This window comes from Oncorhynchus kisutch, linkage group LG22 (assembly GCF_002021735.2).
Source record: "Oncorhynchus kisutch isolate 150728-3 linkage group LG22, Okis_V2, whole genome shotgun sequence".
NCBI classification, from domain to species: Eukaryota; Metazoa; Chordata; class Actinopteri; order Salmoniformes; family Salmonidae; genus Oncorhynchus; species Oncorhynchus kisutch.
In genome coordinates this window covers 43,598,766-43,619,283 of record NC_034195.2, presented here as the reverse complement: position 1 = coordinate 43,619,283, position 20,518 = coordinate 43,598,766, and the positions used below count along the sequence as shown (strand labels likewise).

Below are 20,518 nucleotides of genomic sequence, written 5' to 3'. Positions count from 1 at the left end.
AAAAGAGAAAGAGAGCAAGAGAGAGAGAAAAGAGAGAGAGAAAGTGAGAGAACGAGAGAAAGAGCAAGAGAGAGAGAGAGAGAGAGGGAGCAGGCAGGTAAGTGCTTTACTGAAAAGCGTGTTTATTCACTTCCTAGCAAAAAGGTTCCGTGCCATGTGACCCATTTAAAATGAAGTCAGCACAATAGAAAAATGGAACATTTCTTGCTCTTTGGTTGTTCCTCTACCGCAAAATGGACTAACTTTCATATAACCAGTATCCAGATATTTGACTAACAAATAACATTTCACATCGGTGGAATACACTTTTTGTGAAATGTAAATCCAGACAAGCACTAAACATGTATTGTTATACATTCTACTATTCACCGGTCAAGGAAGCTCAAAGCTTTTTTCTTTTAAATACATTTCAGGAACAGATCCTATAGCATTATGTGGAGTACAGCATGTACTTTAATATGGTATACATCTTGGTCCTGCTAGAAAAACATGAATAGTGCAAAGAGAGATTAAGTATGAGTAAAAATGAGGACAGCAGCTATTTCACTTCTTAGCTGTTGTGACCAGCATATCTGAGAGATGGTCTCTACTGTGTTCAGGAAAACAATACAAACTAACGGCACAATGTCAGTAAGACCAATGCATTTTATATTGAGGTGATACGTAAAGTAGGCCTAATACGCATGCAGAAATATCATGCAGTTCATATTTGCATGCATACTACACCGTATAGGCCTACACAAGAGGATATGTATTTCCAGTGTTAGGCTTATGTGTCTCTGCATTTAGATATAGTATAGGATAAAATGAGTAAAGGAAACAGTTTCACTTTTAATATTCTGTTCAAGGCATGTAAATAAACTGGTCACAATAAGGTAATCCACAAACTCCTCCACAAAACTTCACTCTAACCAAATACTTAAAAGTTGTGATCCAGCTACAGACACAGTACTGACATAGAACCATCCAAAACCAACTTCAATCACCTGGTGATACCCCAAAAAACAGCAGCTGGGTTTGATGGACCCAGTTAAATGTCAAGTACAAAGTAGTTCCTTTAAAGGATTGGCCACAGATAGATCATTCCCTAGCCTCTGTGCTGCTTCCTTCCTCCATCCAATGACAGCTCCCTGAAATACCTTTACTCAATTATGACAATTGGTTACTTTTTCCACCACTGGTGCCACCTACCTGCCTGCCTACCGTGTGGAGAAACTGTTCAGAGTTTCTTCCCTCTGAGGGAACAACTTGTGCTAATGAGCAGAACATAAATTACACATTTGGAACCCAGGTTTGTTCGCCAATGCACGGCTATTAAATTATTTTCCTTTTCCTCATTAAATCTCCCAGGGGCTATTTAGGCCCATTGTTGAAGTTCCAATGTGGAACTGCTGGAAACACATCACGACTCAGACAAGCTGTGCTTAGCTTTTCAATGTCATCGACCAGAGCCTTATATTTATATCCAAATATAACACTGAGTTTACAAAACATTAAGAACGCCTTCCTAATATTGAGTTGTAACTGAATTCGTCAGGGCATGGACTCTACAAGGTGTCGAAAGTGATCCACAGGGATGCTGGTCCATGTTGACTCCAATTTTTCTCATAGTTGTGTCAAGTTGACTGGATGGCCTTTGGGTGGTGGACCATTCTTGATACACAGGGGAAACTGTTGATCATGAAAAACATACCCCGTTCAAAGGCACATACATGTTTTGTCTTGCCCATTCACCCTCTGAATGGCACTCATACACAATCCATGTCTCACTTGTCTCAAGGCTTAGATATCTTTCCTTAACCTGTCTCCCCTTCATCTACACTGATTGAATTGACAAGTGACATCAATAAGGGATCATAATTTTCACCTGGATTCACCTGGTCAGTCGATGTCATGGAAAGAGCAGGTGTTCTTAATGTTTTGTACACTCAGTGTATATAAGGCTTTTATATTCTAATATGCTTTTATATTCTAATATAAGGCTTTTATATTCTAATATAAGGCTTTTTTATTCTAATATAAGGCTTTTATATTCATAATATAAGGCTTTTATATTCTAATATAAGGCTTTTATATTCTAATTTATGGCTTTTATATTCCAATATAATTCTTTGGCATGGGCCATTCCCATTGTGTAGTGGAGAACTTTGAGCAGAGCAGTGTACAATAGGGAGTTTAAGCAGAGAAGTGGCTTACCGGTCCACAGCTGTTGCTGTCCAGACTGTGGCCTTGATGGTCCCCCTGGATACATTAGTGGCCGTCAGGGACTCTCAGATAGCGGTTCTTATAGCCAAGCGCCCTGGAGAGAGAGGGAGGGCGGAGGTTTGGATCAACACATTTGGATCAACACATTAGCCAGTTATACAACCCAAATTTACTTCAGAACCTAGCTATAAAAGAAAGGCAGTCATTAACATTTATTGAGCTACAGGCTCAATTGAAAACCACAATAAAAATTAGACAAACATTTTAGAGACGAGAATAAAGTTAGTCTATCTACATCTGCATTTAGGAAATTGTCATTTAGTTTCATTATGGTTCATCACCTTTCTACTAAATCATCCATCTGCCAGTCGTCCTCTCATATGCTCCCTTTAGATAATAATCTAATCACCTAACAAGGACAAACTGAATGAAGACCAACATGCTTGTGTGTAATGACTAATGAGATTTTTTTGTTTATTTTTATTTAACCTTGTCACGCCCTGACCTTAGAGAGCTTTATATATCTCTATTTTGGTTTACTCAGGGTGTGATTTGGGTGGGCATTCTATGTTCCTTTTTCTATGTGTTGTATTTCTTTGTTTTGGCCGGGTATGGTTCTCAATCAGGGACAGCTGACTATCGTTATCTCTGATTGGGAACCATACTTAGGTAGCTTTTCCCCACCTATGTTTTGCGGGAAGTTATTTTCTGTTTAGTGTTTTCTGCACCTGACAGGACTGTTTCGGTTTTGTTTATTATCTTTGTTACTTTGTTATACAGTTTGAATGAAAAGCATTCAAGTCCGATTATTACTCTTCAGATGACACCCGTTACAAACCTTTATTTAACTAGGCGTGTCAGTTAAGAACAAATTCTTATTTACAATGACGGCCTACCAGAAGGGAAAATGCCTACTGCTGGGAAAAAAATTAATATATGTATATATACAGTGGGGAGAACAAGTATTAGATACACTGCCGATTTTGCAGGTTTTCCCACTTACAAAGCATGTAAAGGTCTGTAATTTGTATCATAGGTACACTTCAACTGTGAGAGACGGAATCTAAAACAAAAATCCAGAAAATCACATTGTATGATTTTTAAGTAATTAATTTGCATGAAATGAGTTGCAAAAATCCACCGACAAATGCGACCACCGCCGTTGTGGAACGGGGAGGGGCTGTAACTTCCCTCTAGGCAGGTGTCGAGGAGCCTTGCTCTGAGCGCACACCGAGCAGGAGGAGACATAAAATCTCACGTCCTTGACCAAATTGGGCCACCAGTACATCCCTCTAAGACTCCGCACTGTCCGCTCGATACCTGGATGAATCAACCGATCACGGACACCAAGCGTCACGTACTGAACACCTGCTGGACACTGAGGGGGTGCAGGTTTCAACCTTAACGCCCGCAGGATCTCCGCGTCCACCTCCCATACCACCGGTGCTACCGGTGGTATGAAGCTGGAAGGATGGGAGTCGGATCGATGGGCCGCTCCTCAGTGTCATATAGGCGGGACAGCGCGTCGGCCTTCGTATTAAGGGAGCCTGACCTATAGGAGATCGTAAAACGAAATCGGGTAAAAAACATGGCCCACCTCGCCTGACGCAGATTCAATCTCCTCGCTGCCCGGATATACTCAAGATTACGATGGTCAGTCCAGATGAGGAAAGGGTGCTTGGCCCCCTCAAGCCAATGTCTCCACACCTTCAGAGCCTTCCCTACAGCCACGCAACTCCCAGTCCCCCACTTCATAGTTCCGCTCCACTGGACTGAGCTTCCTCGAGAAGAAAGCGCAGGGGCGGAGCTTCGGTGGCGTGCCCAAGCGCTGTGATAGCATGGCTCCCACCCCAGCCTCGGACGCGTCCACCTCCACTATGAATGCCAAAGAGGGGTCCGGATGAGCCAGCACGGGAGAGTCGGTGAACAGCTCCTTCAGACGACTGAAGGCTCTGCCCGCCTCTGCTAACCAGCGCAAGCTTGCCACCCCCCTTCAGCAGTGAGGTAATGGGAGCAGCCAGCTGACCAAAACCCCGGATAAACCTCCGGTAGTAATTGGCAAACCCTAAAATCCGCTGCACCTCCTTTTCCGTGGTCGGAGTCGGCCAATTACGCACGGCTGTAACGCGGTCACACTCCATCACCACCCCAGAGGTGGAAATGCGATAACCCAGGAAGGAAACAGCATGTTTGGAGAACACATATTTCTCAGCCTTGACGTACAGGTCATGCTCCAGCAGTCGCCCAAGTACCATACGCACCAGAGACACGTGCGTGGCGCGTGTGGCAGAATAGATCAGTATATCATCGATATACACTACCACACCCTGCCCGTGCAGGTCCCTGAGAATCTCGTCTACGAAAGATTGGAACACGGCTGGAGCATTCTTCAACCCATACGGCATGATGAGGTACTCATAATGGCCAGATGTGGTACTAAACGCGGTCTTCCACGCATCTCCCTCCCGGATACGCACCAAATTATATGCACTCCTAAGGTCCAGTTTTGTGAAGAAATGCGCCCCGTGAAATGATTCCACCGCCGTGGCGATGAGAGGTAGCGGGTAACTAAACCCCACTGTGATGGAATTTAGACCCCTATAATCAATAGACGGACTTGGACCTCCCTCCTTTTTCTTCACAAAAAAATAAGCTTGAGGAGATGGGTGACGTGGAGGGCCGAATGTACCCCTGTCCCAGAGATTCAGTGACATATGTCTCCATTGCCACTGTCTCCTCCTGGGACAACGGGTACACGTGACTCCTGGGAAGTGTAGCGTTTACCAGGAGGTTTATCGCGCAACCCCCTCGTCGATGAGGTGGTAATTGGGTCGCCCTCTTCTTACAGAAGGCAATAGACAAATCGGCATATTCAGAGGGATTGCGCACAGCGGAAACCTGGTCTGGACTCTCCGTCGTCGTCGCACCGATGGAAACTCCTATGCACCTACCTGAACACTCCTCTGACCACCCTCGGAGAGCCTCCTGTCTCCATAGAATCTCAGGATTGTGATTAGCCAGCCAGGAAATCCCCAGCACCACTGGAAACGCAGGTGAATCAATAAGGAAGAGACTAATCCGCTCCGTATGATCCCCTTGCATTACCATGTCCAGTGGAACCGTGGCCTCCCCAACCAGCCCTGACCTTAATGGTCGGCTATCTAACGAGTGCACGGGGAAAGGTTGGTCTAACGACACCAGGGGAATCCCTAGCCTTAACGCGAGCCCACGATCCATAAAGTTCCCAGCTGCGCCTGAATCAACTAGCGCCTTATGCTGTAGAGAGGGAGAAAACTCAGAAAAGGAAATTAGTTGGAACATATGACCAACAGGGAGCTCTGGGTGAGTCTGGTGCTGACTCACCTGGGGTGTACGCGGAGTGCTCTGCCTACCATCCCAACTCCCAGACGAGCTCCTCCAGCACCGATCAGCAGTGTGTCCTCTCCGACCACACCTGGTGCAGGAGCAGCCTCCTCCTCCGGTCCCCCTCGATGCGGCCCCCCCTAACTCCATGGGGATTGGAGCGGGAGGGCCTGGAGGTGGAACCAACAGGGCCTGTTCTGGATGCCCGTGGGCAGCCAGCATGTTGTCTAGGCGCATGGACATGTCAATAAGTTCATCGAGGGAGAGGGTGGTGCCCCGACAAGCTAGCTCCCTGCGGACATCCTCCTGGAGGATACAGCGATAGTGGTCCATCAGGGCCCTGTCGTTCCACCCCGCCACAGCGGCCAAGGTCCGGAACTCCAGCGCAAAGTCCTGCACACTCCTCGTCTCCTGTCGCAGGTGAAACAGCCGTTCACCCGCCGCTCTGCCCTCCGGTGGGTGGTCGAACATGGCCCGGAACCGGCGGGTGAACTTGGGGTAGTGATCCCTCGCCGAGTCTGGCCCACTCCAGTGCTCGACCCGTCAGACAGGAGACGAGGACGCTCACGCTCTCCTCCCCCGAGGGAGTCGGACAAACGGTAGCCAGGTACAGCTCCAGCTGTAGTAAGAACCCCTGGCACCCAGCCGCCGTTCCATCATACTCCCTGGGGAGCGCCAGACGCAGAGCACCGGATCCGGAAGCCGGAAGAGGGGTAGGTGGTGCTGGGGGAAGAGGAGCTGGGGGAGAGGTAGGCAGGCCACTCCTCTCCCATCGGTCCATCCTCTCCATCATCTGGTTCATTGCCGACCTGATACGGTGGAGAAGGGCCGTATGATGGAGGACTCGCTCCTCCATAGATGGGAGAGGAGGTGCAGCTGCTCCTGCTGACTCCATTTCTTGTGGTGCGGGATTCTGTCACGATCACCTGGGTTGGTGAGTGCAGAGTCAATTGCAGAGAGAAGAGGAACTGGGGAAAACCATCTTTATTGGGATTCCCAAACGAACGCCCAAAAACAATAGGCGATAAATAGCCAGAAAAATAGTCCGACTCAACACAGGGCAGAAACGGACAGGAACACAAACACGCACACCCTGGCTAACAGAAAACAATCCCGCCCTGATAATGGGCCTCTGTATGCCTATATAGATATTCCATACAAATTCTGCCATTTCCAGCTACAATAGTCATTTACAACATAAACAATGTCTACACTGTATTTCTGATCAATTTGATGTTATTTTAATGGACAAAAAATGTGCTTTTCTTTAAAAAACAAGGACATTTCTAAGTGACCCCAAACTTTTGAACAGTACTGTATCTTTTTTAAAGGCAATAGGGTGCCATTTGGGACATAACCTCTGCTTGATCAGTTCTCTACAGACTAGTTAAGCTTCAACTATTTTGCCTCTCATCGTCTTTGTGAGGAGTGAGGACAGGTTGGTACACACCATCAATCACCTGGGTACTTAGCTATGACTGATGTATGGTTCATCACAGGGACATTTTTTATTATGGGAGAAATTACTTTTTAAATGACAATTCTTCTCCTATTCTTTTCTAGGTCAATGTTACAGGAGCCTATCTGACTACTCTTTAGACCAGGGATGTCAAACTCATTTTGGCCTGGTGGCCGTATTCAGTCTAAAACGAGGTACTACAGAGGTTATATTTCCATGCAGTCATAATTTGCACAAAATATTCCTCAATATTCTATCATTTTTTGCAAATCATATGCTCCCTGACTGTCTAGCTTTCATTTTGGTGATTGTTAGAGAGCTGGACACAGTCAAGAAACTGTATGAATGTAGGTCCATTATAATTTCTACAGTTTCGATTTGGTTTTAATCATTTGAAAGTATAGTTTGCCTCTCCCCCCAAAAAGGTTACAAAATACAAATACATAAAAAATGTATACCAAATTGTTGGTTTATTTAATATATATTTATATTATGTTTGACACCACTGCTTTAGACCTTGGGACAGAAATATTGATTTGGCTGCTGGGAAAACTAAACTTAATGTCTGTTCTCCAGCAAACTGAGGTTCAGTGAATGTCAGGGGTTAGGTCTACATACAGTATCTGAACACAACCAATACAAGAACATACTACTGGCTCCTTCAAAATCTAGTGATCTAGAATACTTTAAAAGTAGGGCATATCTTATCTGTAGTGTCAGGGTATGCGTGAAGGGCTGTAGGAAGTCAGGTGCAGGAGAGCAGATATTTGGTAGCAAACTGGAGCCTTTTATTTGGCGAACCAAAAGCACACGGCACAAACGAACACGAAATACAAATACGGGTTGAACATAACCCAGCGCAACCGCAACGTGTGCATACATGAAAACAGATAAACAATACCACACAAAGACATGGGGGAAACAGAGGGTTAAATACACAACACACAATGAGGGGAATGAGAACCAGGTGTGTGGGAAAACGAGACAAAACAAATGGAAAATGAAAAACGAAGACCGTCGACGTCGACCACCGCCCGGACAAGGAGAGGTATCGACTTCGGAAGAAGTCGTGACAGTAGACTAGTCTGCAGTTACACTTTATTAAACCATCTTCCTTTATAAGCAGTGTTCATATACATGTATTAGCCTAATAAATTCATATTCATTGGGGCCTACACTACATACTTATAAATAGTTTATAAAATGGTTTATTAATGAACATTACTATAAGGTGTTCAGCTACCCCTAATGTGTTCAGGCAAAATAACAGTCAGAGTTTTGTGGGAAGACAAAAACAGGATTATAATCCCAAATGGCACCGTATTCCCTACATAGTGCACTACTTCTGAACAGAGCTCTATGGGTCCTGGTCAAAAGTAGTGCACTAAATAGGGAATAGGGTGCCATTTGGGACGCAGTGATACTTTCTGTTTAAAGTGAAAATACAGACTCCTGAATTAATGCTATTAGCATGCGACTCGCTTCCCGGCAGTGTCTAGCAGTTACAAAGGGTTGGGGAGATTCAGGAGTTCAGGAGTTTGGGGGAGATTTTCAAACAGTCTCAGCGTTGAGTTGTCTTAAATATTTATGCTCCCTAACTCTCCTATTAGTGTTGTGGGTTTAAATAGTAGCTGCCTGGTACAGTGGCAGTTGGATGGGGTAGGCATACAGGGCACAGATACACATGATAATGGACATATAAAACACGATAATGATGACAATGAGGATGATGGCGATGATGACGATGTGTAACAGCTTGAGGTGAATTAGACAAGTTAAATCAAATTTAGGCCTGGTTCCAATATCCACGCTAGAAGGAATAGCACTGAGAATGTGTTGGGCATGCATCCTAAGGGGTATGCTAGCATGGACATGGGAACACAGCCGTAGTCTTGTTCACCAGCCATGTGTCTCACAGCCTGCCTGGCACCCCAGATTGGGTTGTATATACCCCCAGATAGCTACAGATGTAGGATCTTAATTTGAACACCCTGTTACAGGAGAACTGCTGAAATTTGTAATTTCCTCTTTGAAATTTCTGACTTGATTTTCCCTTACAAAAAATGTATCAAGGCCTACAAAAATGTTCATAATTTCCTGTTGCTGCAAAATTATTTTCCTGCTGTAGCAAACTAAATTAAGATTCTACATCTGTATTCATCATACACTTTAAATTAATATACATTTCCTCTCAATGTACAGTATGTATCCCAGTCATCAGCTTTACAGCATAGCAACAATTTCCCTGACAATATAGCGGCGTAAAACACTTGGGCTTTCTGGGGTATTTAAAGCTGTGATTAGATTGTAACACATGATTTATGTCCCGTAAGCCATCCTTGTTTGGAGATGAATCTCCGAAACGGCCCTATATATCTCTGAGGAGGAGCTAAGCTCAGAGGGACACACACACACACACTGAGGGCTGTAATTGGCTGAGAGGCCTCTTCCTCTGTCAGGCAGAGAAGACAGTCTCTCTGTGCATGGCGAGATTAAAACCATAGCTGTGATTTATAGCATGGCTGGCCCCAAAGGCAACACACACACAGCAACCATCCCACCGCCCCCCGTCAGCCATCAAACCCCCATGTTAATTATTCCACTATCTCCTCCCAGGCAATACAAGTGACCTGTAATTTGTTCAGCTGCTCCCATCACAAATTGTTGCCAGAGTGAATTACATGGCGACAATGTGTTATGAGTAGTGGCACCCGCCTCTGTCTAATTCTCCCAATGTCATTTCAATTAGAGCTCCACTGACTATCATCTGTTCGCTTCGGCTACTGTCGAGATTAGAAAGCCTGGCTAGACTACACTCAGTGTTTTAGTGGAATGAATGTAATGATTGTCTTTGCAACTTTGCAAAATTAGCTTCACTAGGTCACATACTGTATTTCTATTGTACTGTAACTAAGACGCTGGTAAATTTCTTCATAAACCGGGAGGTCCGTATTTCCATAATTCTTATGGCTTTGGAGAACGTCTCAGTAACAACCAAGAGTGAGCTCTGTATTTGAATTCACGCTAGCAAAGCAGCTGTGACGGAATATAGACGATCCACCGTCTGATCAACAAATGAGGTAATAGTCCTTGGTGGCCGATTCCCCCTGCTGCTCACTACAGTCACAATTGTAATCATTTTCTTTCTTTCTTTCTTTCTTTCTTTCTTTCTTTCTTTCTTTCTTTCTTTCTTTCTTTCTTTCTTTCTTTCTTTCTTTCTTTCTTTCTTTCTTTCTTTCTTTCTTTCTTTCTTTCTTTCTTTCTTTCTTTCTTTCTTTCTTTCTTTCTTTCTTTCTTTCTTTCTTTCTTTCTTTCTTTCTTTCTTTCTTTCTTTCTTTCTTTCTTTCTTTCTTTCTTTCTTTCTTTCTTTCTTTCTTTCTTTCTTTCTTTCTTTCTTTCTTTCTTTCTTCCGTCCGTCCGTCCGTCCGTCCGTCCGTCCGTCCGTCCGTCCGTCCGTCCGTCTGTCTGTCTGTCTGTCTGTCTGTCTGTCTGTCTGTCTGTGTCTGTCTGTGTACCTTTTCAGTGTGGCCATCACTGAGTGTGACTCCCCTGTCACCTTGAAGGAGAACACTGGGAGAAGTTGTTATATGTAACGAGTCATGCAGCCACTACCACCTTAGACAAAATAACCTGTCCCGAGTCACAACTCATATAGCCACTACTACCACCTTAGACAAAATGAACCTGTCCCGAGTCACAACTCATATAGCCACTACTACCACTTAAGACAACATGGACCTGTCCCGAGTCACAACTCATATAGCCACTACTACCACATTAGACAAAATGGACCTGTCCCGAGTCACAACTCATATAGCCACTACTACCACATTAGACAAAAAGGACCTGTCCCGAGTCACAACTCATATATCCACTACTACCACATTAGACAAAAAGGACCTGTCCCGAGTCACAACTCATATAGCCACTACTACCACCTTAGACAAAATGAACCTGTCCCGAGTCACAACTCATATAGCCACTACTACCACATTAGACAACATGGACCTGTCCTGAGAAACAACTCATATAGCCACTACTACCACCTTAGACAACATGGACCTGTCCTGAGAAACAACTCATAAAGCCACTACCACCTTAGACAAAATGGATTTGTCCTGAGACCCAAATCATATAGCCACTACTTCCACCTAAGACAACATGAACCTGTCCTCAGTCACAACTAATTTAGCCACTATAACCACCTTAGACAACATGGACCTGTCCTGAGACACAAGTCATATAGACATAAAGTCAAGACCCAAGTGTCAAATCTTGAAAATTTGAATTTTCTTTCCAAAATGTATCACCATCTAAAAAAGTGCTCTCTGGACAGTTTTTCGAAATTCTTTCGATTTTTTTTGTGTAAATTATACATGTATAAGAACTGTATGAATATACTTTTGTCATATTTGATTGAGTTGTCAATAATGCACATGTTTTTGTCAATTTGCAATATGCTATCATAGGAAGTCAAAAGTTGAATTCAAAAGTCAGCAAACCATTGCCAAATGCAACAAGAAATGTCTAAATGCAATATATAAGTATTGAAGGTCACAAATCAAGATGTTATGTCCATTTACCATATATGATCATAGGAAGTCGGGTTCCGAACCCAAAAGTCAGTGAACCATGTCCAAATGGCATTTATACTGCACAAATTATATATATCACTCTGTTAAGCCCTGAATCAACCTAGAAGGTTTATTTGTAGTGTATGATGAGAGAGAAGTGGGACTCTTGACGTTTTTTTAACGACTTTCTGAAAAACGTCCAAAATGACCAGGGTGGGCACGGGTGGGGGTGCTCCCTACCCAGCCGTGGACCCCTTGAAGCCTCCTGACGGCATTCAAAACCATTTAAAAATGTGCTCCTGGTATCCCGTTCCAATCACCAGGCGCACGGCTGTCCATTTGCGATATGTTTCAATGGGAATTTACCCTCACAAATTTGACATGCTCCAAAATACTGCAGAAATGCGAAATTGACTGGCCCGATGAACTCGGGATGGCCGGGCAGTGATAGTGGTTCCTCTCCATCGCTCATTGTGTTGATTTCATCATGTCCATTTGGTGATGGTTTATCACTGTTTAATCTGATTGCAAATGTACTTTCCATTTGCAATATGTTTCAATGGGCATTTACCATCACGAATTTGACATGCTCAAAAATGCAAAATTGACTGGCCCGCTGAACTCGGGATGGCCAGGCAGTGATAGTGGTTCCTCTCCATCGCTCGTTGTGTTGATTTCGTCATGTCCATTTGGTGATGGTTTTTCACTGTTTAACCTCTGGGCTAGGTGGGATGGTAGTGTCCCACCTGGCCAACATCCGGTGAAATAGCAGAGCGCAAATATTCTAAATTCACCAATCGTAATATTAAACATTCTTGTAAATACATGTATCTTACCCCATTTAAAAGCTTGACTTCTTGTTAATCCAACCGCTGTGTCAGATTTCAAAAAGGATTTATGGAGAAAGCATAACATGCGATAAACTGAGGACTACACCCCCCCACACACAAGTATTACTAGCATTTTCCAACCAAGCATGAGCATCACGAAAGTCAGAAATAGCAATAAAATAATAAATTACCTTTGAAGATCTTCTTTTGGCAATACAAAAGGTCCAATCTTCACAATAAATGTTTGTTTTGTTCGATAAAATCTATTTTTATAGCATAACACAAAACATTTTGTAAACGGCTTGTGTCATGAATTCCATTTCCTTCAACTTTCGACGAACCATTCTATGTATTACTCACACTAAACTTAAGTTTATCTAGTCATGGTTGGTTTCATTGCAATCCTCTGTTTGTTAGTAACACAACCATACTTGATGGTTCTTTTTGAGGGATGTATTGACCGAAAGGAACTGATTTGAACACACCAAACAATGACCTCATTGCGCGCCAATGATATGACCAGTGCTTTGTTGATTGACTGTATTTGGGCCCAATGACCACTGATCGTCTTGAAATCTAGCTTGATAGGTAGCAAATGAGCTGAGGTAAACGGCAATATCTAATGGTTATACCCGGAAAGACCAGCTCTTATATGATAGTCGAGCGTAACACAGCCATTCGCCATTGAAATTTCTACCCGAAGGAGCCACATTGTTTGTACTTAGCAGTATTGAGTCGAGATCATTTTCTGTTATTTTATCGAAATAATTATGGCGAGTAAATCTGGAAAATCATTGGCAAAGTCCAGGTGTACAGATATATACACGATATTATTGACGTGTATTTTGATTGAGAAAGTGACACAGAGCTACTTGAAGATGAGTCAGATTGTGAGACAAGTTTGAACTCCCAATTTGAGGAAATGTTTTTGCACGGAGAGTATGCAATTTTGTACTGGTAAGTAACTCTCATGCCGTTGTTTGAAATTAATAATATCAAATTTTATTAATTTGAGTTGTTGAGGAGATATTTTTATTTTATTTTACATATGTAAATATATAATCAGTAATGAAATGTGTGAAGTATACATGGCTCTACATTGTGGGTAAGGGGTATGTCTGTCTGTGTGTCTGTGTCTATTAGATCTTTTTAACATGTATTTTATCTAAACATGGAATGGAACAGCACCTCACCATAGTGATTGAGGTTCCCTACTCTATATATAATCTGTGTCTGTCTGTGTCTATTAGATATTTTTTACATGTATTTTCTCTAAACATTGAATGGAACAGCACCTCACCATAGTGATTGGGTTCCCCTAATCTATATATAATCTGTGTCTTTATTTCAGAGCCCCCACTGCCAAGGTGCCCACCCCCCACAGGAGCTGATTCATCTAGCTGGACCCCTGCTGTCTCCGGCTCCACACCTACCCCCGCCCAGCCAGGTGTGAAGTCAGTGACAAAGAAGCGGAGGTGGGGAAGAGATAAACCTGCAATCAGAGAGGAGGAGGGTCGTTGGCACTCTGTGCTGGAGGAGGATGTGGTGCCACCACCTCCAATATTCAGACCGAAAAGGCCACCAGGACCTCAGCTGGACATGACCTCAAAGTACAGCCCCATGCAACTTTTCAGCTGTTTTTCACCTCTTCAGTTGCTGATTCCCTTGTATTGAACACTAATAAGTATGGTGCTAAGAAGCAGGCAGGCAAGAAAGCGGGATGGAAGCCCATTTCCATGTCAGATCTTTTTTGTTACCTGTCAATGGTCATTTACATGGGTCTTGTGAAGCTGAATACCCTGAAAGACTACTGGAAAACTGCTCCCCTCTATCAACTGCCTTTCACCTCCACTGTCATGTCATGCAAAAGGTTTCTGACAATCTCACGGGCGCTTCATATCAGTGACCCAGAAGTTGACGAGGACAACAAGAAGAAGCAAGGCACAGCAAGGTTTGATAAGCTCTGCAAAATAAAACCTCTCTACCACAGTGTGGTTGAGGCCTGCAAGACATATTTTCAGCCCGCCCAGAACCTTTTCATCAATGAGAGGATGGTAGCCTCAAAGGCCAGAATTGTTACATGCGTAACAAACTGTTAATGGGATTTATATGTTTAAATGAATGATTAGAATATTCCACCCTGAAACCATATGATTGTATGAAATTGATTAGAATTGTGAGATTATTCTAATGATGTGTGTGGTTTTAGTCAGTAGAATTATATATCCGTGAGTGTAGGTCTATTATAGTATCTTAAAAACAGACTGTATGAAGGAGAGGCAGACCAAAGCGCAGCGTGGTGTTAGGGAAGATTCAGAATTTGTTGGTAACATATGTAAGATGTTTTATATTCATCAAATGTGTGTAAGTTAATTCTCATCAGAATGGTATTTTTGTATAATACTGTGGCGAGGTTGCAGTTATCTGTTCTATGTCAAGACTAAGTTGCATGGGCTGCTGAGAGGGGAGAGGTCAAAGTGTCATCATGTGTAAACATATATTTTACTCCCTACCTTTTTCTAGTGGGGAAAAGAGGGTGGCAGTGTCTGGAATCATTCTCATGCTCCCTTTTATCTTAACCTATAGCCTCACTCTCCTCTCCGTGAGCTTGTCCAGGTTTGGTTGTATTTTGAGTTGGTTGTATCTAAATGACAATTTGATATATGCCTGTTGATTTGGAGGATTGGTTTATGGTTCTGGGGTTTGGGAAAGGAAACAAAGCTGAACGATGAATTATGTCTATGCTGTCTGACTATGTGTGATCTTTGCTATAAAGGATCCCATTTTGCCATTGTGGGGGGACTCTCAACTTTTCATTAGAGATACTGAACTGTTGAAAGTCAAAATGCTATAGAGCTTATATGATTAAAGATGGACTTTTATAACTAACTCTGACTTGTGTGTATGGTTTGCTCCCATGATTTGGTAAATAGAGGAAATTTCCACGACAGTGGTTATTTTGATTCATGTTTAATAAAGCACTTCACATGAACAAACTAACAAAAACAAGAAACGTGAAAACCCAAAACAGTCCTATCTGGTGCAAACACAGAGACAGGAACAATCACCCACAAACACACAGTGAAACCCAGGCTACCTAAGTATGATTCTCAATCAGAGACAACTAATGACACCTGCCTCTGATTGAGAACCATACTAGGCCGAAACATAGAAATACCCAAATCATAGAAAAAGAAACATAGACTGCCCACCCCAACTCACGCCCTGACCATACTAAATAATGACAAAACAAAGGAAATAAAGGTCAGAACGTGACACCGGCCTGGCTGGGGACTCTGAGATTGGGGAAAGAACGGGAAGTACTTCACACGGTCACCCTATCTTGAGGGAGAACGGGGAGTGATTTTCACAGTCTCTGTAATCTATGTCGGCTGGGTAGCAGGACAGTGTGTGCGTAGGATACCTTAATGTTGATGGTGTGAAAGTTTGTGCGTGTGTGCATAGGATACCTAATGTTTGTGTGTGAAAGTATGTGCGTAAGAAGCCAGTATAAAATGAATGGTTTTGTACAACAGACCAGCGCTCTCGTGAATAAACCTTTTTGACTATTTTAGCTGGGCCTCCATCTATTTCATTCAACCAGTATCTATTCAACAAATTCTAGTTTGCAGACTGAGTAATGATAATTAAATTGGGTTATGAACCTTGAGAACATAATTCTCTTAACAATTTGGTCCTTCGAGCCGGATTCCAATATCTGTCTCTGCCGTCCGAAGGTAACACGCCGAAAACCATGCACGGGCGGGTCATTGACCCGTAAATTAAAGACCTGTCCCCTGACATTGTGGTTCTATAACAGGCCGGTATATATCTAAGGTCGGCAGAGATGGTGACAGAATCTAACCAAAATTGCTTTTCCCAGTCTACAAGACAAGGTCAGTAAATCTTTATTCACGAATTCTGGGTAATTGACGCTCGGGCTACAATCAGAAATATATTTGATTGTTTAGTTGTTGATTTTAAAATTGACCCGGTGACCTATCTTTAGAATGTTGTGTAGAGAAACGTTTTAAAGGCAACAAAGTATTCTCTGCAAAACGAAGGTAGAAATTGGGTGTAGAGCCACCTAGGCAGCAGTAGAAGGGGGTCCGAAAAGAAAAAGGAAGTAAGAACAGAAGGAAGATGTAAGTAGCCAGCAACTAGGAACAATAATTCCCACGGCTCCTCTGGAGGTCTCTCATAAGCCTAAATTGCACCCAACCCTGATTGACCAGGCGTGGAGAGAGAATCCCGGTGATGAAACAGTGGTGGTGGGAAGACGGCAGCCAAGGCTTCCCGTCCCACCCCCATATGGGGAACCTCCTGGAGCCGAGGGAGAGATAGAGGAGGAAAGGACAGGATTTAGCAAACTGATTGAGAAAGTGGATAGAGGTAGAGAAAGGGAGAAAGTTACAAGATAAGGGGACATACAGAGAAAACAAGAGAGAGAGAGTAAGGAGAATCCTCGCTGGGGAAACGCTTGGACCTTTAAATTAGGGCTATTTTCTGGGAATTGTCTTGGTAGTTCGTGCTGGAGTTTATGACTACAGAAAATTCTAATAATATGGTTACTTGCGTCTTAATCATTTCGATAGTGTTGGGGTCAAGGGGTAGGACTCTTGCCTACTACGTGGGGGCCTCGGGTTTGCATCTCTAGCCTATGGACTAAAAGTAATTCTGATTGTCATTCAACTATTGATATGTTTTGCCGGGAGAGATACGGTTGTTAGTGTTTGTTTAAGATATAAACTGAATGTTTTAATAGCTTGTTTAGGTTACATTGAAAGATGAATTCATTCTAAATGATAGCGAGGCGATTTCGATGTAATACGGTATCTGTTGCCTAAATGATCTGCTGGAATAACGTATTGAGAATGGAGTCATATTTAAATGACTGAATCATAGAAGAGACAGTTACCCAAATCTAATGAATTCTAAATAATAGCGGAGAGATAATAGCGATAGAGTGGTGTCCACCGAAATGTTTTGATTCTTATGGATTGACTGATGTAGGTTATACATTTTGGCAATTTACATGTTACTTTTAAGTATTGGACATTTCATAAGGGTGAAGCCGAAAGAGAAGGGACAGTTGTAAAGTTTGCTTTTAATCGTACGATAGCGGTAAGGCAGAACGTGGCTGGAGGAGAGGTTATATTTTTGTCCACTGGTAAGAAGGGGAGAGTTAGTCGCGCTCACTGGGCTATATTTGACTGTAAGCTATTCAGGTCTGAATAGTTGTATCGTAAAAGTTTTGTGATAGTTGTGATAGTTTCAGGTTATTGATTCTTGGTTTAACTGTTTAACTGTTTATAGTATAGTAAGAATATTATAATATATTAAGAAACACGACTGTAAAAGTTGACCTCTATCATGACCTCTATCATGGCAGGGCCATCATGGCAGGGCCATTTGGATAATGAATTCAAGGTAATTTGTGATACTGATTTTAAGGTTATTGATAATTATGAACGAGTTTATAGTTGACATATTCGTAATTTTAACCAATGAGAAGAAAGAAATGGCATAGCCTTGGATTAATGGTAGGTTTATGTTAAGTATTTAGAACCTAATCCAAGCCAACAGTACAGGGATATATGACATCTGTGGTGATTCAGGATTATTGAGAGCATTGACCTTAATCATAACCTTAATCAACCTATGTAATAACCTTACAGATTGCCACCATAGACAGGTGATTTTTCTAAAAATCCATGAGTTCAGACAGGGAGACAGTGAGACATTTAACGCAATATTTGAAAACAACCTATATTTGATACTGACAGACAGTTAGTAGAAAAGGCAGATGGAGAAGGGCTCCCCCGCCCTATGCGGAGGACTAAGGTGACCTTGATGGTCTGGGAGTGAGGAGCAGGAGACCTGGAGCATTACGAAGGTTAGAATATCATTATAAGCCAGGATTGAGAGGAGATAGCAGACACTGAACCATTGCCTAGAAATTATTATTATTATTATTTCGGCACAACAGGCCGAAATAGTAGCATTGACTAGTGCCTGTGAAATAAGAAAGGAGAGAAAGGTTACTATTTACGCAGACGAGCACATAGGCGTTTAAACCCATACAAAGCAGCACAGATGAATCTTAACGAGGATAAGACACTTGACAGAGACTTGTTACAGGATAGCCATGAATGCAGGTCCCAGGGAGAATTGGACATGTGGAAAATGAAAGGGACGATCCTTCAAGATAATGTCAGATATAAGGATAATTTACTAATCTTACCTAAGTCATTGTTTAGATATGCGGCAATATTGATACATGGGAAGAGCCATGTATCAAGGGGAGGTAGGTTAGGACACACTTTGTGTCCAATTGGATAATAAACTATTTTTTAAACATTTTTATATAATTGATATGGCTCTCTGCATAATCACCACAACAAATATACGAAATGGATAGAGGCGTTTCCTACATCCTCAGCAGATGCAGAGACAGTGGCTAGGGCATTATGTCGGGAGATTATCCCGCGATTTGGACTGCCTGAGACTATTTATAGTGACAACATTTCCAATCAGGTGATAAATAATATAGGTCAAAGATTAAACATTGATTGAATGCATTAATTCCACGGTTAAGAGTAGACTAAGGAAAACACATTTAAGTACTGGAATGAATTGGGTAAAATGTTTGCCCATAGTGTTAACCTGTCTAGGACTGGGGTTCCGCTAGCGGAAATGAATCACTAACCATTGATGATCTTCATCAGATGACACTCATAGGACTTTATGTTACACAATACATGTATGTTTTTTTGATAAAGTTCATATTTATATAAAAAAATCTGAGTTTACATTGACGCGTTACGTTCAGTAGTTCTAAAACGTGGTGATTGTGCAGAGAGCTACATCAAATTACAGAAATACTCATAATAAACATTGATAAAGATATAACTATTATACATGGAACTTTAGATAAACTTCTCCTTAAGCTCTAGAACATGTATTTAAAGTTTCAGAGCTCTAGGTCTGATGGTTCTTTGATAGTTCGAATGCAGGTAACAATTGCAGGCCCTGTGTGTCTGAAAGCCCCATACTGTGTCACTCCATCCTTGCTGTGTGTGTGTGTGTGTGTGTGTGTGTGTGTGTGAGTTTTTCTTGGAAATCTGTTGGGAGAAATGAATGATTTACAGTTCATGAGGGTAGCCTAATCACACATAGGACGTTTTGGAAAGATCTGACCTTTTTAACCCGTTCGAAACAACCCCTATGCTCCCGATTTAAGGAACTTCCGGTTGGCACAGGAAGCTGAAAGTAAACACATATCCTCACCGGGGTAGGCTTTTACAGAATCCTGCGTTTTAAGTCTTTACGTTTAGAACTGACTTATTTACAGAGGGTTGAATGAGTGTGTGTTATTTCAGAAAATCACAGAAATCACGTAGAGCTCCGAAACCCGCCTTAACACGTCGCAACTGGATTTGTAACTTTTTTGGAAAATAAAACAAATTTCTTTGACCATCATCAATTGTATATTGTACAATTTCTCGTAAATTACAATAGATAAATGGCTAGTTCTTTTTTTCCTGAAACCGGAGGTTCATGTATTTTGACGTGAAGCGGTCAAATTAGCACTCTATTTTTGTTTTTGACCTTTATTCACAGAAAAATGGCCTTAACTCAAAAAGCCTTGAAGCCTCGACGCCATCTTGTTTCTGGGCAAACAGCCCATTAGTCTAAACCTATGCTCACCAAGCTTCATCTTCAAAGTCTTTTCCGTTTAGGAGAAATGGCCATGTCATGATTGGTGTTGTTTTGTTCATTTGCAATAAGTAGCCATTTGCCATCTGGTGGAATTTACCGGGACAGCAGAAAAATTACCAACATTTTAAAATTTTATAAAACGGAAACTGAGACTTCATTTGATGACTTGCTGGAAGATCTGGCCCTGGTGCACGGCTCGACGCTGTCGGCAAATTTTTTAAACATTTGCAGACGTCTAGTAAGGGTCCGTACATTTGCAACATGGAGACCCTCATCGATCATATCATCGATCATACAGCAAATAACGAAAAGGGCCCTTCATGTATGGAAGTCTTCACATAGGAATTCTTCACATAGGCCTTTAA

The 20,518-nt window shown here is 42.4% G+C and overlaps 1 pseudogene; it reads right to left on the bottom strand.

Moving 5' to 3' along the window:
* Nucleotides 1–2,175: 2,175 nt before the first annotated feature.
* Nucleotides 2,176–20,518, bottom strand: part of LOC109867016 (mitochondrial inner membrane protease subunit 2-like) — a 177,898-nt pseudogene continuing 159,555 nt past the window's right edge.